The 24,008-nt window shown below is 48.8% G+C and overlaps 1 long non-coding RNA gene across 1 annotated transcript; it reads left to right on the top strand.

Annotated features, from left to right (window-relative positions):
• Positions 1-1,340: 1,340 nt before the first annotated feature.
• Positions 1,341-18,165, top strand: LOC137531608 (uncharacterized). The gene is made up of 3 exons (XR_011023683.1): positions 1,341-1,643; positions 11,400-11,495; positions 18,025-18,165. It is a non-coding gene; the product is annotated as an uncharacterized lncRNA (long non-coding RNA).
• Positions 18,166-24,008: the final 5,843 nt, after the last annotated feature.

Below are 24,008 nucleotides of genomic sequence, written 5' to 3'. Positions count from 1 at the left end.
TCACCGATGCTCCGGCCCCGCCTCCGGTTCACTTCTGGAATTTCAGACTTTAAAGCCTAAAAAACCACTGCGCCTGCGTTGTCATGTCCTCGCTCCCACTGATGTCATCAGGAGCGTACTGCACAGGCCCAGCATGGTCTGTGCCTGCGCAGTACACTCCTGGTGACATCAGCTGGAGCGAGGACACGGTAACGCAGGCGCAGTCCCTACCATCACAGCTGGTCGGCAGTTCGTATCGGTGGGTGTTTGTAAGTTGGAGACTTTCTGTATTTGTAATATAAGATGTGGTGACTTTCTCTCCCCATTTTTGGGAGAGAAAAATTGAGTCTTATATTCTGAAACAAATTGGTACTTACCTAAGAGGAGGGAAGCCTCTGGATCCTCAGAGGCTTCCTGTGTCCTCCAGGAGACCACTGCCCAGGAAGAATATTAATGAATAAAATTGCTTATTTATTTATTATTATTATTATTATTATTATTATTATTATTATTTTTACAATATTAAATGAATACATTATTTAGTCAATGCTTGCCTATTGTAAAAATGTTTCCTCACACTGATTTACATAAACATCACTGGGAGGGCGGGATTTTATGCTAAATATACAGCAATATATAGATTTAGGAGCTGTTTCTGATGCTGAGAGCAATTGCGTATTCTGAATAATGTATTCCATTCTTCTATATGTTATTGGGGTGCCTCTTTAACCATTAGAATAAAAACACACAAAGTAGAGAGTGCTCTGAGTGTCAGTAAAATATATGAAAACATCACCCTGTTCCAGACAGGTCTCACTTGGGTAAAAGTGGCTGTCAAAGGCTGCCTCTCACCGCATTCATCCCTTTTGCGGCCAGGGACCGGGCTCTCTATCTGTGGCCAAAACACTAGTGCAGTATCCAGTGGAGGCTGCAAGCAGGCTGGGCTCTCGGACCGCTGGCTGAGATGATCCACAGTGTAACTGCTAGTGAACTAGATCATTCGGTGTAGGCGCACGCTCTCCTCGAGGTCAGTGCAAGAAGAGGGAGAGTGGCGTCCCTACGTCATGCGTGGCTGGTAGTCATACACTATGCACAATAGCAGCATCGCGCAGTTGCTAAGCACCACCGCAGTGACAACTAAAAACAGGGATGCTAGTAGACTTTTAGAGATATAAAAAAGGGAAATCGTTTATTTAAAATGCGACGTGTTTCTCAGAGACTGCAATCTCTGTTTCATCAGGCTATATCTTTAAGGCAGCCATACACTGGTCGATGTGCCATCAGATCGACCAGCTGACAGATCCCTATCTGATCGAATCTGATCAGAGAGGGATCGTATGGCTGCCTTTCCTGCAAACAGATTGTGAATCGATTTCAGCCTGAAACCGATCACAATCTGTTGTGGTGGTGCTACCGCCGCTCCCCCCGCCGGTATACATTACCTGAGGCTGGCTCCCGGGCGTGATGTCCCCGTCATGTGGCACCTCCGGCTCCGGCATCCGCATAGAACTTAAGCTATCACACCAGTGACAGCGGAAGTTCAAATAGAGCGCCCTCTAGTTGTACTTCCGCTGTCACTGGCATGACAGCGGAAGTTATGCGAGGATGCCGGAGGCGCCATGACAGGAGCAGTGACGGACGGGATGCCCGGGAGCCAGCCTCAGGTAATGTATACCTGATCGGATCGGCCGCCGCTAGCGACGCGCTCCCTACCCGCGGGCGATCGAGGGTAATTTCCCGCACGGCGCGATCGACGGACCGATCCGATTTCGGGAGGAAATCGGATCGGCGGGTGCGTGTTGCGCGAACGATTGGCAGCAGATTCGATCCCAGTGATCGAATCTGCTGTCGAAACTGCCGCAAATCGGGCCAGTGTATGGCCACCTTTAACCATTAGACTGTCAGCTGCTCTTTATCGGGAGAGGTGGCAGGGAAGGGATTACAAACTCTGGCATTCGTCACTAATTGGATATTGTTACCCCATAGTGGTAGATTAGTGTAGTCCTGACTATGGAGGTAGCAGTGAACAGTTCACATTCCTTGGCTTTGGTCATCGATGAGTCATTACCATTCCTCAGAGTGGCACCACCACGTACTCATTGGTATGCTGTATAAAAAGTAAATAAAAACTGTATGCCATGGTTTGCAAATCAAGCAAACCATACATTTAATAGAAAATAGTACAAAGACATCATAGCAAATGTAAAGACTGTTAACTACTGGTTTTTTTTTGAAAAATATATTTCCATTATAAAATGAATGCCATCAACTCAATTAAAAAAAATGTAGGTTCAGGGATGCATTTACTGGTGTGTTTTGCATGACTTTTTTTCTGTAAATATTTGGAAGCAAGAAAGCCAATTGCTATAGTTTTAAAATGTTAACTGATACAGGATTTCAGTGCTTTTCACAGTCAGTTGCTTGTCCAGACGGGGAGTATGGTACCTACAGATGTTAGGCATCCTGACACATCTTGTTAGGCTGCTATGAGTGGGGTCTGGCGGTTTGCGCCTACGTCTACATGGTGCAAACGCTAGTGCTGTAAGACGTTGATGTGAGCGCTGTGCCCAGGCGCATGAAGGGGGAGGCTGTTTGTGCTTGTCTCAGCATGGAGTCCATGATTGTGTGTTTGCCCGCTTGCATGTACGCTGGTGCACGTGATGCATTTTGTGCCAGACTATTTTTAATCTGAAGAATCTCCCTCTGTAGTACCTGGATTGTACTTCTACGGAGCCATGCTGTAGTAAATTGGGTGGTAGGCAGTCTGGCCATGTTTTGTTGAAATAAGCAACGCCTACCCTTCTAGATGGCGGCATATATTGTTCCAAAATCTGTGTACATTGTTCAGTCTTTTGCATCCGTAGCCTGTGATCACCACTCCATCAGTCTCAGGAAACAAAAAACTGGTACATCCTCAGGTATGAAAATGGCAATCTATTGATCTGTGAAAGTGAAAAATAAATCACACTATGCCAAAATCCAGAATTCAGTAAGAAGGATACAAGTTAATGCCATTGCTCAAAAGATCACAACTGGGAAACTTGAAAAGGGTTACCTCTCCTAGCACTGGTCACTGATGAGATACCTCCCGCCTCCGTAGTAGTATATGAGGGTAAATATTGTTATGGATCAGGTGAAGTGGCAGTGAGAGGGTTATACTCTATAGCAGTGGCCACTGATGGGATAGTATTCATTGCTGTAGTAGAGTATTATTATTATTTATTTACATAGCGCCAACATATTCCGCAGCGCTTTACAGAGCACGAAAAGACAAGGGGAACATAGGTACAGACAAAAAATGTACAGCAGAGTCACAAATATTGCAACAAAAACAGTAAATGTTAGGAGGATGACCCTGCCCTTGTGAGCTTACAATCCAAAGGGTAGTGGGGACACACTAGGAAAGGGGTGGAGGGGTGGATGAGGCAGTGAACCTTTGCCTCTGATTACAAATGTGAACAGATAAGTAAATAAGGGCTATAAAATGTTATAAGCTTGTCTGAATAGGTGTGTTTTAAGAGTGTGTTTGAAGATGTCCAGGTTTGGAGCATGACGTACAGGCTGTGGAAGAGAGTTCCAGATAAGGGATGTTGCTCGTGTGAAGTCCTGGATACGAGTATGAGAGGAGGTGATCAGCTTAGATAAGAGTAATCATCATGGCTATGGACCAGAATGGGCAGCAGTAAAAGGGTTACCTCCTCGGCAATTGGCAACTAAAGAGATATATCCAGCCAGACTCCATAGCAATAGATGAAGGTAGTTATGGCTATGGATCAGGACAGGTGGCAGTAAAAGGGTTACTCCCTCTGACATTGGCCACTGAAGGGATATATACAGCCCTATATCAGTAGGTAAGAGTAGTTATAGATCAGGAGACGTGGCAGTGAAAGGGTTATTTCTTCTAACATTGGCCGCTGAAGAGATATATCCAGCCCTATAGAAATAAAGAAAGGTAGTTACAGCTAAAGATCAGTATAGGTGGCAGTAAAAGTGTTACCTCCTCTGCCACTGGCCACTGAAAACCTGTATCTAGCCACATAGCAGTAGATGTGGGTAGTTAAGGCTGTGGATCAGGAGGGGTGGCAGTGAAAGGGCTACCTTTTCTGAAATTAGCCACTGAAGAGATATATCCAGCCCTATAGAAGTAGATGAGGGTAGTTACGGCTATGAATCAGGAGCAGGGCCGGGCCGAGGCATAGGCTGGAGAGGCTCCAGCTTCAGGGCGCAGTTTAGGAGGGGGCGCACAATTCATTCAGCTGTCATTCCTAATTGTGTATGAAGCAGAAAGAAATACGAAAAGGGGATACATAGCAGTGACTGCAAGCCAGGTAACTAGATATTAAAGTGTTGGGGAGGTTGTGGGCCCTGTGGCCCTCTTAGTCTAATAGCAATCAGTGTGTGACAGCTGGGGTGGGAGGGATGGAGGGGCGCACTTTGGTGTCTCAGCCTTGGGTGCTGGAGGACCTTGTCCCTGCTCTGATCAGGAGAGGTGGCAGTAAAAGGGTTACCTCCTCTGCCACTGGCCACTGAAGAGATATAACTAGCCGGGCCTCATAGCAGTTGATTAAGGTAGTTCTCTGGATCAGGACAGGTGGCAATGAAGAGTATTCAACCTCTAAAATTGGCTACTGATTATATATTACCAGCCTTTAGACTACCAGCAGTAGACAAGGTAGTAGTGGCTGTGGATCAGGAGAGGTGGCAGTGAAAGGGTTACCTCCTCTGGCATTGGCCACTGAAGAGATAAATCCAGCCTTATAGAAGTAGATGAGGGTAGTTATAGCTATGGGTCAGGAGAGGTGGCAGTGAAAGAGTTACCTCCTCTGGCATTGGCCACTGAAGAGATAAATCCAGCCTTATAGAAGTAGATGAGGGTAGTTATGGCTATGGGTCAGGAGAGGTGGCAGTGAAAGGGTTACCTCCTCTGGCATTGACCACGGAAGAGATAAATGCAGCCTTATAGAAGTAGATGAGGGTAGTTATAGCTATGGGTCAGGAGAGGTGGCAGTGAACGGGTTACCTCCTCTGGGACTGGCCACTGCAGAGATATATCTAGCCGGGCCCCATAGCAGTAGGCAAGGTAGTAGTGACTGTTTATCAGGTAAGGTTGCAATGAAAGAGTTATGTCCTTTAGCTTTGTCTTCTGATGACATACCACCTGCCTCATATTAGTATTGTCATGGCTACTGATCAGGTGAGGAAGCAATTCAATGGCTGTCTTCTGGCATTGGACACAGATGCAATATGACAAGCCTCATAGTAGAATATGAAGGTAATTATTGCTATGGACCAAGAAAAGCAGCATTGAAAGGGTTATGTCCTCCAGCAATGACCATTTATGAGATGTTATTAGTCAATTATGGGCACATGGGTCGCCTTGTTGAAGCGGTAATGACTCCGCAACAAGGGCCCTGGGCACTATTAACCTCTCTGCTCTCCATCCATAATAAGACAAACTGCATCTTATTGACAAATCTCCTTCCCTGTCGGCGAATTGAGCCGAGCTGTCAAATGCCACTTACTCTGCTGGCTGAGGACCAAACGCCAAGGCAAGGATATGGTGATAAAAACATCTCTGTGGGGATTGATGGATCTTGGCTGTCCGTGAGGCGTTTAATATAATGTATACAAGATGGAGGCAACACAAAGTTTAATGAAGTTCACTTATCTTGGGGGTTTTATGGGCAATCTGCCTTTTAGATTTTATGATCTCGTGTGTGTTGTGGTGACGGAGAAGCGGAAGTCAGCTGAAGTCAGCTGATGGGAGTAAAATTTATATGGAGCAGTTGAGGTCTCCTCAATGAATGTTATGCACAAAACTGCAAGAAACACTCAAAACTAATTGTTTCACACAACTTAGAATCCATCTGGCTACTCACAGTCCAGAGCAAAGTCTGTGCAGGTGACATTGGACCCTCCTTGGTACATCCAATGGTCCGAGGAAGGGGAGACTTTTGCTACTTGGGGAAGTTGTGGCTTTGGATACGGAAGAAGGTTTTACACTCCCTAGTAGTGATGGTCATGTCTAGGAGAACTTATGGAGAAACGTGATTTATTTGATCAGCTGACACTTTTGCAAAGCTCTGATTTTCTGTGATCACACACCCTTCTTTAGCACATGATCATGACAATCAAATCAGAAACTTGCATATCGATCACCTGACCAAACTGACAAGTTACTCTGCTTATGAATTAAATTCAATCGCCATGCTATTTCAACACTATGCGGTCTGAGCCCTGGTCTTTACTATACTGTGCGTCACTATTCCCTGGCCTGTTGCAGGCACCAGTTAGTGATCCCACGAAGAGGATGCCTGCTCTGGAGCTTGCCCTAATTTGAGTTGTTTGTGAGTAGGGGACTGTCTGTATTGTTTACTGTATTTATAAAGTGTCAGCATGTTTTGCAGCATTACTCATTGAAGACTATGTATTATTATAAAGAAGTCAAAGAATGACAAAGAGGGGGAAAGAAGACTGTGCCTACAGAGCTTAGATACTTGGAGGCAGAGCAGGGACAAGGTCCTCCAGCACCCAAGGCTGATACACCAAAGTGAGCCCCTCCATCCCTCCACCCCAGCCGTCACACACTGATTGCTATTAGACTAAGAGGCACCCAGGGCCCCGACACCTTAATCTCTAGTTATCTGGCTTGTAGTCACTTCCATGTATCTCCTTTTCTTATTTCTTTCTGCTTCAAACACAATAGGGGAATGATAGCTGAGCTGAGCGCGCCCCTCCTACACTGCGCCCTGAGGCTGGAGCCTCTCTAGCCTATGCCTCGGCCCGGCCCTGCTTGGAGGAGGAGGAACACAGATACTGTATGTATGGGAGACAATAGCAACTGGGGGTAATGAGAGTTGCTTGTTAGAGTATGAATAGAGGGAAAGAGGAAAACAAGTAAAGTAAAGACAACGGTTTTAAGGGTATCTTTGAATTTGGGTCCTAACGACCGTCGCCTAGCTTCTTCCGAGGACTATTGTGTGCACTTTAATGGCCTTAGAAGAAGCTAGGTGACCCCCTGCGAAACGGTCGTCAGGCCATAAACCACCCGGCACCCACTGCCGGACCAAAGTTGAAGTTTACCCTCTTGCTTTTGCACTTTGTTTGTATTATGCTGAAAATTAAGCTCAATAGTACCAGACTTCTATACCTCTACTTGTTCATTTGACAGACTACCTTCATAGTCCTGAGCACATTAAACCACACTGGGGATAGCACCTTGCGTAGCAGCATGCACAGCTCATTCCACTAACGATCAGCATTATACTGAGTGCCAGCCAACTCTCCATTTTTTCATCCATTTGTAGCCTCCTTTTTCATATGCAACATCCCCACTTTTGGTGTCCAGCCACTCCCTTGGGCTGCAGCTGCTCAAGGCTCGGACCTTTGTGGCCTTTCTAGGGCTCTGGCTCTAATCTTCCTGGTCCCAGGGCCGGCCCTAGACTTTTTGCCGCCTGAGGCAAAATTTGAAAAAATAGCCGCGCCCCCCCCTGCCCTTGGGTGGGTGGGTGGGGGGGGGGGCAAGCTGAAAGGGTAGCGGGCAGGAAGGGGGTATTGGGCCTAGCGGTGGGGAGGGGGGTCGGTCACCCCCCTCCCTCGCCTGGGTTCCCCGATCTGTGCTCCCCTCCAGCTTTAAAAAGTGAAGTACCAGCTATATGATTAAGAGGCAACGGGCGGGGATCACTCACCTTTTCCGCGTTCCATTGTGCGCTTCACTAACGTCACTTCCTGCAACGCGGTCCACTTACAATACAGTGGGCGGCGTTGCAGGAAGTGACATCAGTGGAGCGCACGCTGAAACGCGGAAAAGGTGAGTGATCCCCGCCTGTTGCCTCTTAATCATAGAGCTGGTACTTCCCTTTTTAAAGCTGGAGGGGAGCGCAAATCAGGGAACCCAGGCGAGGGAGGGGGGGGTCCGACCCCCCTCCCCACCGCTAGGCCCAATACCCCCTTTCTGCCCGCTACCCCTCCAGCTCGGCGGGCGGCCCCCCGCACCCATAGACAGGCGGATGCTGCCCCCCCCCCAGAAATGCAGCCTGAGGCAAATGTTTCACCCCGCCTCATGAGCGGGCCGGCACTGCCTGGTCCTTAGGAGCAGATAGGATGGAACTTTATTTTAGGGTAGTCACCACACTATACTTTTTGTTACTTCAGGGTTGCTTTGACACTTAGGCCAGTAATTTTTCACCTTAATAAGTACTCCTGATTAAAGTGCAAAGCCACAGACAGTGAGACATACATGGCACAAAAGTTACATAAAGTTTTGACAGCACCCCTCATTTCATCTGTCTGTACAGGTATCCAATCTGCTTATCCAACCCAATTCTGACAACCAGTGGATAAATAGTCTGGTTTTTAGTCAATGACTTTGCCCTATGCACCTCCTGCTCCCCTCCCCCACCCACCTGTATTCGCATTGGATTTCTCCTATTGCAATATCTATAGAGGCCACTAGAGGCCGCCTCACCCACACACTTTTTCATTGGTAGTTTGGTCCACACACATACAATCTCACAACAGTACAAGAAAGTTTTTTTATGCGTCTGCAGCACATTCAAGTGTTCTCATGCATTCCTTTGAGCAAGTGTGAGGCGTCTCGCTTGTGGGGTAGACTAATACTCTCCATATTTTATTAAAACAGTTCTGCCATTATCTCACACATTCACTGCTGCAGCTACAGAAGGTCTGTGAGAATTCCTATCATTTGAACGCTAGTCGCAAGCCGCCACCCTGCCTGCCTGTTAACAGCCACAGCAGAAATGTACAGACCAGCTATCAGTCTGACAGGACGTTCCCAGACAATGAGCAGAGTACTAAATAAATAGTATGAGAACCTGAGAGCCCATACATGTGACTGAAGGAAATTATAGCAAACACTGGGCAGCAGTCTGCCTTTTTATGTGGTGTGCCGTTTAGAACATGCGAAGGTCAGTTATTAATAATCACTATTTCAACAGATTGAGGAGTGTGTGTATGTATGAACAACTGTTCTGAAGGAGGGAAAAATGATCATTGACAAGTTACTGGGATTAGTGATAGCCCAGTTAAGCCTGTACTGGCATGCTGTTCTCCTACTTACCTCAACATAACGAGTTGCTAGCCTATTGTCTAGTGATGTGTCTGTATGTGTCTTTTCCTTTTAACTCACCCTCAAACCTCATGTGTGGCAGTTTCCGTCATGTAGCCTTGTCTGCTTTCAAAAGAGCACCAGGGTACTCTCTCTAGCTGAAATATAGAGTGCCATGGATCCATTCAATGTCTAATTTTCACTTTAGGCCAGTTTGTAAATTTCAATATTCCCCTGCTGCAACGCAACACATAAAATGACTAACATATGACCCTGCGGCAGAGTGCCGGACGGGATGTGACGAAACTCGGCGCAATGCAATAAGTGTAAAAGGGTCCTTAATAATTACGCATCCGCAATAAAGCTTTATGAGCAGCTTTTTCTTGCGTCTGGCAATCTGTTATTCCATTCATGTGAACAGAGCAACAGATGAGTAATTTAGGTTAAATACAGTACAGCGATCAGTTTACTGATTGCCACTGTAACAATGCTGAGTGCCTTTTAGAAATATGGCGTTATAAAAGTATCGTTCAAATTTTATAACGTGGTAAACTAGAAAACTGCAATTTGTGTTGTCCACATACGTGTAAACAATTCCTTGTGAGGTCTGGTACACCATGGCCTAAATATGCTTGAGCGAGTCACCTTTCTGCCTCCTGGGGATCACTGAGGCCACCGCAGTTTATGTCATGCAGTCCCAGATCAGAAAAAAAGGTGCTGCAATAGGCTCCTATTATAAAAACCATGGGGGAGGGGGAATGAGGGTACCACTGGGGGGTGGGCTAAGGAAGGGTCTTGGGCAGGGAGGTTTGAATCTTAGGGTTAGGCACCACCGGGGGTGTCATAGGGTGAGGCCCCACGGGGGAGGGGGGTTGGGGGTGGTCTTAGGGTTAGGCACCACCAGGTATGGTCTTAGGGTTAGGCATTGGTAGTGAAGGAGTAAGAGAGTAGGGTTTAGTTTAGCCATAGTAAAATATCGGTAAAGATTACCAATATTCTACTATCGGAATCTAGCAGTAGAATATTGCTAATTTTAGCGGCAATCCCCTGTGCTCTTTTTTCTAGGTGCCTTTTTCATGTATGTAGAGGCCTTCCAGTGGCTCCTGCTCCATAGCTCTGGTTTATACCTCTTACCCTATAGCATGCGCTCCTCCACTGCGCAATAACTGGTCCTCTTTAAGCCCGGGGCCTAGAGGCTCATTATTTTTGGTTAGAAGTTAATGCGTTGTCCCGCGCACATATTGTACATTAAATATTCAGACAGACGTGCCCAGTGGGGCGTGCAGTCCGCAGATCTAGGCAATTAGGATAAAATATTGATGACCAACCCCCCCTTAAATACCTATTAATGACCATTAACACCACTGTATTCTGTCCGGTGTCAGATCTGCAGAATTCTCCTGGTATGGAAGGGTTAATCAGTCAGGGAAATGGCGCTCCGACCTGTGGGTCACATGGGATAATCCAGTGTAATTAACCTCGGGGAATACACATTGAAGCTGGATAAATGGAATGATTTTATGAAAGAGTGTATTACCCTTTCCTAGCAGAGCTTCCATGCAAAGCAGTCAGGATCCTTCCACCTGCTAGAGAAGTTGGTGGTTTGTTTGGTGTACAGGTAGTCCCCGACTTACGAACGCCCGACTTACGAACGACCCGCCGATATGAACGGCATGGATTCTCTGTTTCCATGGGAACAAAAAAAATTTTCAAATTGGACTTGTAGTTTTTGTGAAAATTTATTTAAAAAAAATCGAAGAAAAAAAATGGCTTTTAAACTTGTACAAACAGGTACAAAAGTCAGAGGTGACACAGAGGGGGACACTGTGTATTTGCACTGCAGGGGTGTGGCTTGGTCTACAGGGTAGGCAGTGATCTGTAGGGTTGTGACATAACCTTTGGACGGTGTATATGATCTGCAAGGGTAACTTGTGAGGACGGGGGGGGGGGGGGGGGGGGGGGTCTAGGGGCTTCAAGAAAATTGGGAGACCTGGAAGCATAACAGCTAAGTTATATTTTATATATTCTCTATTATGGATGTAATCCATTTATTTTGCCCCACTGGATGTTGAGCTTATCCAGTAGATCAGATATATAAATACAGTATATTGTTGTAAGGATATCGGGTACTGGGCTTATCTTCTGTTTTCAGGGTGGGTCATGCTGAGGGTGAGCAGATGATGCCTTCATGATGACTCTTTTTCATGTCTACATGAGCTGCTTTGTAGTTGTTAAGACACCACCTTCCTGGCCAGAAAATAGAGAGAAACCGTACAATACAGTATATTAATAGTGAAGAGTGTAGGTTATTGGTATTTCTATAACATGTGAGACATTTGTTTAATTTTTATAGGACCGAAAAGTATATGAAAAATGCATTGAGGTTCAATAAACACTACAACAGACCAGCCAGACTGGGCAGTGCACCTAATGCTCTGGACCCACTCAGGTGAGACATTGAAGGGTGAGGTACTGACTGACAACTGTGGAAGGGTGAGGTGCTGGCGGCCAGCAGTGGAAGGGTGAGAGACTAGCAGCCGGCAGTGGAAGGGTGAGAGACTGGTGGACAGCAGTGGAAGGGTGAGAGCCTGGCTACCAGAAGTGAAGGGTTAGAGACTGACTGTCCACCAGCAGTGGAAGGGTGAAGGACATGCCGCCAGCAGTGGAAGGGTGAGGGGCTGGCGGCCAGCAGTGGAAGGTTGAGGGGCTGGCGGCCAGCAGTGGAAGGGTGAGAGACTGGCGGCTAGAAATGGAAAGGTTAGAGACTGTCCACCAGCAGTAGAAGGGTGAAGGACCAGCCGCCAGCAGTGGAAGGGTGAAAGCCTGGCTACCAGCAGTGGAAGGGTGAGAGCCTGGCTACCAGCAGTGGAAGGGTGAGAACCTGGTGGCCGGCAGTGGAACGGTGAGAGCCTGGCTATCAGCAGTGGAAGAGTGAGAGCCTGGCTACCAGCAGTGGAAGGGTGAGAGACTGTCCACCAGCAGTGGAAGGATGAGAGACTGTCCACCAGCAGTGGAAGGGTAAGAGACTGCCCACCAGCAATGGAGGGGTGATAGACTGTCCACAAGCAGTGGAAGGGTAAGAGGCTGTCCACCAGCAGTGGAAGGGTGAGAGCCTGGCGGCCGGCAGTGGAAGGGTGAGAGCCTGGTGGCCGGCAGTGGAAGGGTGAGAGACTGGCGGCTGGCAGTGGAAGGGTGAGAGCCTGGAGGTCGGCAGTGGAAGGGTGAGAGATTCCTTGTCAGTGGTGAAAGATTTGGAGACTGCCGCCAGCAGTTACAGTGTTACAGTGGGAGGTGAAGTGCTAAGAAAGGGAGAATGATTTCCAGCATTGAAAGGGTGGAAGACGGGATGTTGGCAGTGAAAGGGTGGGAGTGGAGCTGACTAGATGGAGAATGTCAACACATTCCAGCTAGGGGTGCCAGTGCTTCTGAAGAATGTCAATAAAAGTGGAGAAAGGCCTTGAATGACAGTAAACAGTGAGAGGGGGAAGCAGTGGGTGTTTGCCTTCGCTCACCCTCCATACTCCACAGCACTGGTGACATTTGCCTGCTACATTGTGTGTAGGTCTCATCTGGAGAACTGACACTCTGCGCTACTGAGACACAATGAAACTCTAATGCAGGGAGGGACAATTACAAGGATCATGTGTAAGAAATGTAATTTGGCCAATAATCTTATTTTTTAGTAACAATTCACAAGATTCCAGGTTTGCATGAAAATAACATGCAACTTGGCTCTAAGCCCAAAGGCAGTGGGTGCGATTTTTGTGTTGGAGTTTATTTCTCAGTAACAATGTGACATGTGACAGGGTCAATTTATGCAGATGCCATATTTACAGGGGTATAACAATAGACCCTGCAAGGGATGCAGCTGTAGGGGGACACAGAAGCCGCAGGGGGCCCCACGGGGGAAGAAGTTTCTTTTCCCTGTCCTGAGACACTGACAACTAAGGGCACAGAGAGAAAAAGCTTTCTGTTGTCTGAACAATTGTTCTAATGACTGCATCTGCTCAGCCACTCACTGATAAGGAATCATACAAAGTTTTGCAAACAAAGATTTGTAGACAGTCCCAACTCAGTGTACAGCAGGGTCTTGAGTACAGCCCCTAACCCCCAACCTTTTTTCTGTATGTGTTTTCTGTACACCCTATGTGCGGGGGGGGGGGGGGTATCCAAAGATTTGCAGGGGGGCCCAGTGATTTCTAGTTACGCCCCTGCATATTTCACTAATATCACTAAATCTATTGCTACAAACTGTTGTTTAGTGCGAGATGAAGTCATCTGCAGGTTCAGTCCCCCTCCATTAATCCAAGATCGCGTACATTTAAAAAAATGCACTGAATTTGGGTGCCGCCGGAGACAGCTGCAAACAGAATATTGGCAAATTATCGCTATACTACTTTGAATCACTGGGTAATTGTGATAGAAAAATATCAGTAATCATTATCTATACTTTACTATGGCCTAACCTAACCTTATCCTCACATAAGCCTTCTCCCTCGATGCCAAAACCTAACCGACCCCCCTGCCCATGCCTACATCTAACCATGCCTAACCCTACCTGACTTTCCCAATGCCTAATCCAAACAAACAGCCCTATCTATTTCTAACCCTAACTAACCAAATCCCCCTCCCCCCCCCACCCCAGGATGCCTATTGCTAACCTACGCCCCTACCAACTCCTAACCAACCATTTTCCAAACACCCCCACCACCACTGATGTCTAACTCTAAATGACCCCTCGCCGCAATATCCACCTAACACTAACCTACCCACACCGCAATCTGGCTAATATAATACTCTTGTACTTGCGATTATTAATGGTGCCAGCAGCCTAATCCCTCTGGGTCCCGTGATTTCCGCACTTAAAGGGACTCCGAGCAGTGCAGAAACTATGGAAAGATGCATATTATCTTAAAGCTCTCTTTCTCCTCTTTCCAATGCTATATAAACCGCCGCCCTACGCCTTTTAGTTTTCGCTATTTTCGCGATTGAAATTGCTGCTGCCGCGATTTTGATTGCGAAAATAGAGAAAACTAAAAGGCGTAGGGCGACGATTTAGGGGTCATCAGAAAGAGGAGAAAGAGAGCTTTAAAATGATATCCATCTTTCCATAGTTACATTGTATTACATAGGGCGACCTTTTTCTCAAAGTCAGCAGCTCCATTCTGGATATCATTTTAAAGCTCTCTTTCTCCTCTTTCTGATGACCCCTAAATCGTCGCCCTACGCCTTTTAGTTTTCTCTATTTTCGCGATCGAAATCGCGGCCGCGGCAATTTCAATCGCGAAAATAGCGAAAACTAAAAGGCGTAGGGCGGCGGTTTATATATCACTGGAAAGAGGAGAAAGAGAGCTTTAAAATGATATGCATCTTCCCATAGTTTCTGCACTGCTCGGAGTCCCTTTAACATTGTGGTCTATGTGGTGTCCTTTTTAATTAGTGTTGCCGGCACCCAAAATAACTGCTTAGCCTGGCTCTATTCCCACCGACCCGGGGCAGGGGCGTAGCAATAGGGGGTGCAGAGGTAGCGACCGCATCGGGGCTCTTGAGCCAGAGGGGCCCCGAAGGGCCCTCCCTCAGCTACAGTATTAGCTCTCTATTGGTCCTGTGATCCTAATAATTACTCTATAGATACTTTGAATAGTGGTAATCATAAACAAACTGCTCCCCATCCCCTTCTTACACCTTTGACACTGTAGTTGCCATTGGCAGGTTTTGGTGCGCCGTATCAATTGTTATGTACAGAGTGCTTGGGGGGCCCCATTGTAAAACTTGCATCGGGGCCCACAGCTCCTTAGCTACGCCACTGACCCGGGGTATCCCTCGCCTCTTATTTCAGTCTCCACCATACAAGATAACAAAGAATCCAGCAGGGGGTGCACTTCATAATGGCAGATGGGCAGCCCTGGAAATACAGATGTATAGAAATCTCAGCACCTACCCATCAATACTCAATGGCTATTGGTGGAGTGAGACTGCTGCAAAATGTCCTCCTTCTCAGCCTAAGGCCCGGTTCACATTAGCGGCTGCTATCCGGAATCGCCGTGCCGGAGCCGTGCCGGAGCCGGACCGCATGCGGACCGGACGAAACGGACGCACGGCATAGCAATGAAAGTCTATGCGACCGTTCACATGCGTCCGTTTCGTCCGGACCGGAGCCGGACCGGATCCGGACTCCGGCGTCCGTTCCAACATGCGCTATTTTTTGGTCCGGCTGGTCCGGCTGACGTATCCGGACCGGAGCCGGAATGTTGCATCCGGCCAATGGAAACCAATGAGAACCGGAGAGCGCACAACACACTGGCTATAAAAACCGGATGTTGTACCACACTTCCTATGCTGACTCTATGGTATGGTGGCCATTTTGGATGGGGACCACATGGCACCAGCGTTCACAGAGTGGAGCAGCAGTGACTTCATGCTGGAGCTCTTTGGCAGCAATATGGAGCAGGATCTGTCTGATAGCGAGGGGGTGAGGCCCTACACATCAGAAGACCTCATCCTACAGGTGCAGCAGGTACCAGCCCTGTGGGACAAGGGGGATGCGGACCACAGCAACATCAAAAAATGCAGAGGCCTGTGGAAAAAAATTGCCAAGCTGTATGTTGAGGACTTTGAGAACTTGAGCAAGAGACAGCAAGGCACAGAGGGTATGTTGACTAGAAGTTTTTTTGGGGGGGCTTGTGGTTTAAGCTTGTGATGTATTCAACTTTTGCTATGGATTTGTGTCACCCACGTGTTGCCCACCCACCCGTGGCCCACCCACCTGTTCCCCACCCACCTGTACCCCACCTGTGATGTATCCCACCCACCTGTACCCCACCTGTGATGTATCCCACCTGTGATGTATCCCACCCACCTGTACCCCACCTGTGCTGTATCCCACCCACCTGTGATGTATCACACCCACCTGTACCCCACCTGTGATGTATCCCACCTGTGATGTATCCCACCCACCAGTACCCCACCTGTGATGTATCCCACCCACCAGTACCCCACCTGTGATGTATCCCACCCACCTCTACCCCACCTGTGATGTATCCCACCCACCTGTACCCCACCTGTGATGTATCCCACCTGTGATGTATCCCACCCACAAGTACCCCACCTGTGATGTATCCCACCCACCTCTACCCCACCTGTGATGTATCCCACCCACCTGTACCCCACCTGTGATGTATCCCACCTGTGATGTATCCCACCCACCTGTACCCCACCTGTGATGTATCCCACCTGTGATGTATCCCACCCACCAGTACCCCACCTGTGATGTATCCCACCCACCTCTACCCCACCTGTGATGTATCCCACCCACCTGTACCCCACCTGTGATGTATCCCACCTGTGATGTATCCCACCCACCAGTACCCCACCTGTGATGTATCCCACCCACCTCTACCCCACCTGTGATGTATCCCACCCACCTGTACCCCACCTGTGATGTATCCCACCTGTGATGTATCCCACCCACCTGTACCCCACCTGTGCTGTATCCCACCCACCTGTGATGTATCACACCCACCTGTACCCCACCTGTGATGTATCCCACCTGTGATGTATCCCACCTGTGGTGTATCCCACCTGTGATGTATCCCACCCACCTGTGATGTATCCCACCCACCTGTACCCCACCTGTGATGTATCCCACCCACCTGTACCCCACCTGTGATGTATCCCACCCACCTGTACCCCACCTGTGATGTATCCCACCCACCTGTACCCCACCTGTGATGTATCCCACCCACCTCTACCCCACCTGTGATGTATCCCACCCACCTCTACCCCACCTGTGATGTATCCCACCCACCTCTACCCCACCTGTGATGTATCCCACCTGTGATGTATCCCACCCACCTGTACCCCACCTGTGCTGTATCCCACCCACCTGTGCTGTATCCCACCCACCTGTGATGTATCCCACCCACCTGCGATGTACCCCACCTGTGCACATAAAACATACACAATGACCAATTATTATACATCAATTTATTGTAAAAAATTAATACATTTAAAATCACTCAAACTTGAAACTCCAAAATAAACACATTTCAACAAAACATATTAAAAACCAAACATTCACCCTCGTCCAGGTGGTGTGGTAAAATAAAGTCTCAGTTGGTCCCTGTTCCGCAGTGACACTACCCTTGGCCTGGTTGCATACCTCCGCAGGGGCATTAGTGGAAGCACATTCGGGGGTTCCGGAGTCTCTCTTTCCTCCTGCCGCACAAAGTTGTGGAGGATGCATGCTGCCTTCACCACGGCAACTGCGTTGCCCGGTTTCAGCAGCATGGGCGTGTGGAACACCCTCCACTTTGACACCAGGATCCCAAATGTGCACTCCACCATTCTCCTTGCACGGCTCAACCGAGCATTGAAGTGTAGCTGGCTGGCATCAAGTCCCCTGTCTGGGTACGGACGCATTACATGGTCGGACAGGGCGAAGGCCTCGTCCCCCACAAACACATAGGGGTAGGCCGGTGCCCTTGTCCCAGGCCAGGGTCTGTCACGGGGGAGACGCAGTCTGCCTTCCTCCATCAGCCGGCAAAGGGTCGTACGCTGGAAAATTCCAGAGTCATTGGAACTACCGTACGACCCCACGTCCACGTACACAAACTTGTAGTCCGCATCTGCCACTGCCATTAGAACAATGCTGAAGTATTTTTTATAGTTGAAATAATGGCTGCCACTCCCCACGGGTTTCTGAATCCGGATGTGTTTCCCATCCAGTGCGCCAACACAATTAGGAAACTTGCACTCGGTCCAGAAGCCCTGGGCGATCTCCTCCCATTTCGTGGTGTCCGGCACAGGCATGTATCTGGCCCTCAGTCGCGTCCAAAGGATCCTCGAAGTCCTCACGACGATGCCTGCCACCGTGCTCTTCCCAATACGAAATGTGACATGTAGCGATGTATATGTTTGTCCAGTTGCGATGTACCTACAAGAGAAATAATCGAAATCAATTTTTCATGTCGTTACAGGAGAAAGGTACAAGACAAGGTGGCGCAATATACGGGATGCATATGTGAAATGGCTACGGAAGAAAAAACTTGCCGAACGAAGTGGCAGTGGCGGGGGAAGGCGACAAAAAGACTACCAATTTGCCAAGCAATTGTCTTTCATCAATGCAAGCCTGGAACCTAGACTGTAAGTACCACTACTGTGGGCAGGAACTGAGAGCTCATTTACCATGACTTCGGCCATGTATTGCTATGGCCTCAATTCCCATGGCTAGCGAACTTTTCTCACAAGCTTTATCAAATGTTGGGTAGAAACGGGTGATAAAGTGATTGCTAGTGTTTGCTAGCTCTGTGAATTGACGCCACATGCTGTTTGGCACACCAATAAATATTTTTTTTATCTACAGGACTGAAGACAATTTGGAGCAAGAGGAACCGACCCAGGAGGCACGGTTCAGCAGTGAGGAGAGCTTGGTGGATGATGACGTCGCCGATGTAACCTATTGCCCCGAGGCGAGGAGTAGGAGGAGGGAGTCCTTAATCACAACTCCGTCCTTTGATGATGACTTGGCAGAAGAGAGCTTGGATGTTGAGGTTGCAGGACCGAGTGTGGAAGAAGCTGAACCTCCACAATCGACCGCTATGGAAGCTCCAGGGGAACAAGAACAAAGTGAGGAGCACCGAGAGACTGCAGCACAACCAGCGCGCAGGGCAACCCCGACACAGGCCAGAGGACGGGAAGATGCTGCCACACCACCAGTGAGGACCACCACACCAGTGAGGCGTCGAGGTACCCTCCCCCCAACAAGGAGAGAGACAGAGTCCGAGATGTCCGGGGCTGTCTCCGGACTTCTCGGGATTCTTCAGAGCCACCAAACTCTCATAACCCGGCAGTTGCAAGATGAGGACAGGGGCCATATCATGGAGCAGTACAAGTCCCACATCACTACACTGCAATGTGAGCTCGACGCTGTACATGGGCACTACAGGGACGAGCTTAAAATGATGCATGAGATGCACAGAGGAGAAATCGACCAACTGCGTGCGCAGCATCATCAGTCGGTGGGCCAGCTGCAGAACATGATGCAGCAAATGCATCAACAAAGCAAGGAACTACTGAAATTGCAGGCACACCCGTGTTTTCACACTGTGATGTCTCTAATACCATATCTTGAAAAGGTGCCTTCACAAAACCTGATGGCGTGCCATTCCAATTTGCTGGAGGTGATTAAACAGCACATGGACACGCCATTATTGCAACCACCAATTTTTAGACCCCCACAACCAACAGCGGTGCCCACCTGGCAATCATCACAGATGTACACCGGCTACAGAGGCAGTCAATATGGGCCACCGCTGTCAGGGTCCAGCTCATCCACGACCAGCACCCAAGAGAGTCCAGATTTCCAGGCAGCAACTCCCACCTTTTCTAGTAGTGGTGCCGATACAATTTGAAAAAAAAAGTCAAATTGTTCCTGGACATGCTCCTCTGAATACCTCCGATCCTCGGAGGAAGGATACCATCACAGGGCTTTTTAACTTTTGGTTTTGCTGGACTTGAACTTTAGGGCCTGGTGTCCCTGAAAGACACTACCTGGGTCACAACCTTGTGCCTGTTGCACTGCACCTGTAGTCCTGCACCTGTGCCTTTGATTCCTCTTGTTCCTTACTTTGTTGATCCTAATCACTTGCACAAGACCCTTGGAGCCATGGGTGAAGGACACCTTCACTGGTCGGTGAGAGGCCTAGCCTTTTCACTGACCTGTGTCCTTCATCCATGGCTCAGAGGGTCCTGTGCCAGTCGTTAGGTTTTAGAAGCACTAATAATTTAGGGCCTGGTGTCCCCGAAAGACACTACCTGGGTCACAACCTTGTGCCTGTTGCACAGCACCTGTAGTCCTGCACCTGTGCCTTTGATTCCTCTTGTTCCTTACTTTGTTGATCCTAACCACTTGCACAAGACCCTTGGAGCCATGGGTGAAGGACACCTTGACTGGTCGGTGAGAGGCCTAGCCTTTTCACTGCCCTGTGTCCTTCATCCATGGCTCAGAGGGTCATGTGCCAGTGGTTAGGTTTTTGAAGCACTTCAATTTTAGGGCCTGGTGTCCCCGAAAGACACTACCTGGGTCACAACCTTGTGCCTGTTGCACTGCACCTGTAGTCATGCACCTCTGCCATCGGTTCCTCTTGCTCCTCACTTTGTTCTTGTTCCTAACCACTTGCACAAGACCCTTGGAGCCATGGATGAAGGACACCTTGACTGGTCGGTGAGAGGCCTAGCCTTTTCACTGCCCTGTGTCCTTCATCCATGGCTCAGAGGGTCATGTGCCAGTGGTTAGGTTTTTGAAGCACTTCAATTTTAGGGCCTGGTGTCCCCGAAAGACACTACCTGGGTCACAACCTTGTGCCTGTTGCACTGCACCTGTAGTCATGCACCTCTGCCATCGGTTCCTCTTGCTCCTCACTTTGTTCTTGTTCCTAACCACTTGCACAAGACCCTTGGAGCCATGGATGAAGGACACCTTGACTGGTCGGTGAGAGGCCTAGCCTTTTCACTGCCCTGTGTCCTTCATCCATGGCTCAGAGGGTCATGTGCCAGTGGTTAGGTTTTTGAAGCACTTCAATTTTAGGGCCTGGTGTCCCCGAAAGACACTACCTGGGTCACAACCTTGTGCCTGTTGCACTGCACCTGTAGTCATGCACCTCTGCCATCGGTTCCTCTTGCTCCTCACTTTGTTCTTGTTCCTAACCACTTGCACAAGACCCTTGGAGCCATGGATGAAGGACACCTTGACTGGTCGGTGAGAGGCCTAGCCTTTTCACTGCCCTGTGTCCTTCATCCATGGCTCAGAGGGTCATGTGCCAGTGGTTAGGTTTTTGAAGCACTTCAATTTTAGGTAGGGCCTGGTGTCCCCGAAAGACACTACCTGGGTCACAACCTTGTGCCTGTTGCACTGCACCTGTAGTCATGCACCTCTGCCATCGGTTCCTCTTGCTCCTCACTTTGTTCTTGTTCCTAACCACTTGCACAAGACCCTTGGAGCCATGGATGAAGGACACCTTGACTGGTCGGTGAGAGGCCTAGCCTTTTCACTGCCCTGTGTCCTTCATCCATGGCTCAGAGGGTCATGTGCCAGTGGTTAGGTTTTTGAAGCACTTCAATTTTAGGGCCTGGTGTCCCCGAAAGACACTTGGGCAGCTATGCCCTACAACTCTTCCAGCACAAAGTTGGTGGTTGGTGTTCCTTAAAACTGACCGGGCTATACCATAGATAGGTTATTTTTTTGTCTTCCATGTTGGAAGAATGTTTCCATGTTGGAAAGTGGTTGTTTTTGCAATAAAAAAATTTGTTTTTACATACCTCAGTGTGATGAGTAGTTGTTCTTGTGGTGTGACTGCTCTCCTGAACGTGGTATCCTTCTTCCTAAGGTCATCCTTCACCATCTCCAAAAGGGTATCAAACCTGTCAGGAGATGTAAAGGAAGAAGCTGTAAAGTATGTTGTGGGACAAGGTGTTGGGTGGAGGATGGGGGAGGTGTGTTTACAGAGGTTTGGGAGTGTTGTGGAGGGTGGGGGTGTAGTGTATAGCTAGGTATACAGGGGTGTGGGGGTCAGGGTGGTGTGTTTAGCTAGGTATACAGGGATGAGGTGTTGTGGGGGTGAGGGTGGGGTGTTTAGGAATGGTGGGGGTTGGTGTATTTAGGCCTATATACTTACAGGGGAATAGACATCCGAGTGTAGCTGTAGAACTTCTGTGGGTGTCGTCTGAGGTCCCGGTAGAGGGCCTGGAACTCTCCCTTCCTCTGCCTCCTGGCTAGTAGAGGGTGCACCCACCATCTCCTGCGAGGAGCACGCCTTCTCCCCACATAGTAGTAGGTAAACAACAGGAAGGAGAGAATTCCCAGGTAATAAGCGTAAAAAATGACTGGATCCATGGTCCCAACTGCTGTCTCTGTATCCAAGGATGGTCTCCACACGTCCAGCTGTCTCCAACAATGACCCCAGAGCTTCTGCTGACCTCCCAGAACCCCAGGTATTTATACAGGTTGTTATCTCTTTAAGAATCCGGATCCGGACCGCAACCGTGTTCATACCGCACGGAAACCGTATGCAACCGGACCGGATCCGGACCGGATCCGGACAGGAACCGTACGGTTCAGGTCCGATCCGGCTCCGGTGCGGCCCGGACATCCGGTGCGGTTTTGGCAAAACCGCAAGTGTGAACGGGGCCTAATGCTTTTCCCTGACCATTTTATACTTCTTGTTTTATCCCTATGCTGGACTGTAATCTCACTAGGGCAGAATTCTTCTCCATTGTTTCCTGTAATTGCTGCATGTTTTGCCAGACACGGTTTGTATTAGTCACCGTCACACTTATGTTGTTTATCACCTTTTTGTGTGTTTGTTACTTTGTACAATGATGACACAGAAGATGAGGGCGCTATACAAATCAGTTATAATACTGGATTGACAATAACTGTCCAGCACCATCCAGCATCTCTGAGACGATATAAGTGTCTCTCGCCATTTCATTTAGTGATCCACCATGCCACACACATTTGCTATTCAGTGCCACCCACTTATTCCCCCTCTTCCCCTCTCCAAGAAACAGAACAGGCAGTGTGGCTCTAGCAGAGCACCTGCCCGTACAACCTTCATTCCTAAAACTGTAACCTAAACTGATCATTGAGGCCAGTTGCACATTAGCAACCTGCGTTTTACTTGCGGTGCGATCAGGTGATCGCATCGCCACACTAAAAAGAAGCTTTGTAGAACCCTACGTTGATGTGCAATAATGTAATTCCTGGCAGCAAACCAAAGTATAGGTGGGGGTCTCTAGAACTCACTTCCTGTGGCGGAAATATGAATTGCAAGGAAGTGTATTGAAAAAATTTGCTTACGTGCATGCGCACTGCAACGCAAAACAGTTTAAAATATTTGTGGCACCATTAAATTGACTTCCGGTCAGAGGCGTAGCTAAGGCTTTCAGCGCCCAGGGCCAAAGACTATTAATGCGCCCTCTAAGGAGGAACCTTGCGTGCGTGCCAAAAGGGGGCGTGGCCAAGCAACATAAAATTTTAGCCCTGCCATAGTGTTTCCCCCAAAAATACATGTAATCTGACAGCATTTCACCAAAAATACATGTAATTTGGCAGAGGCTCCTCCAAAATACAAATAATATGGCAGTAGTTCCCCCAAAGTAGACATAATCTGGCAGCAGCGGTTCCCCCAACATACATATAATCTGGCAGCTGTTCCCCAAAATACGTTTAATCTGGCAGCAGCGGTTCCCAAAAATGCAGTTAATCTGGCAGCAGTTCCCCCAAATGAGGTGAGGTGTCCCCAGTGAAAGTAACCAGGCCTATAGGTGTCCCCAGAATAGGTAGCCAGGTGTATAGATGTCCCCAGAATAGGTAGCCAGGGCTATAGATGTCCCCAGAATAGGTAGCCAGGGATATAGATGTCTCCAGAATAGGTAGCCAGGGCTATAGATATCCCCAGAATAGGTAGCCAGGAGTATAGATGTCCCCAGAATAGGTAGCCAGGTGTCCCCCCAGCAGGAAGGGTGGCAGCACAGAGAAGAGGGAGCGGTGGGCACAGCAGTGGGGATGGGGACGTCTCCCCCCCTTTCCCTCACCTGGGGCTCCCCCTTTCTAGCTCCCCCCTGCAGATATTAGCGACGGGCGATGGCGGCAGAACTCACTTCCTATTCCCGGCTCGGAGATCTGTGCGCCGCTGCTCTGGTGACATCACTAGACCAGAGTAGCAGCGCACAGATCTCCACGACGGGAATAGGAATTGAGTTCTGCCACCGCCACCCGCCGCTAATATCTGGAGGGGGAAGCGAGGAAGGTGGAGCCCCAAGTGAGGGAAGCGAGGGAGACGTCCCCCCTTCCCCACCGCTGTGCCCACCGCTCCCTCTTCTCTGCGCTGAATCGGGTGGGGGGGGGCTACTTCACAGCTAGGCGCCCTTAGGAACCCAGCACCCGGGGGCATATGTCCTA

Source organism: Hyperolius riggenbachi, chromosome 9 (genome assembly GCF_040937935.1).
Source record: "Hyperolius riggenbachi isolate aHypRig1 chromosome 9, aHypRig1.pri, whole genome shotgun sequence".
Taxonomy (NCBI): domain Eukaryota; kingdom Metazoa; phylum Chordata; class Amphibia; order Anura; family Hyperoliidae; genus Hyperolius; species Hyperolius riggenbachi.
This window is presented reverse-complemented; position numbering and strand designations above follow the sequence as displayed.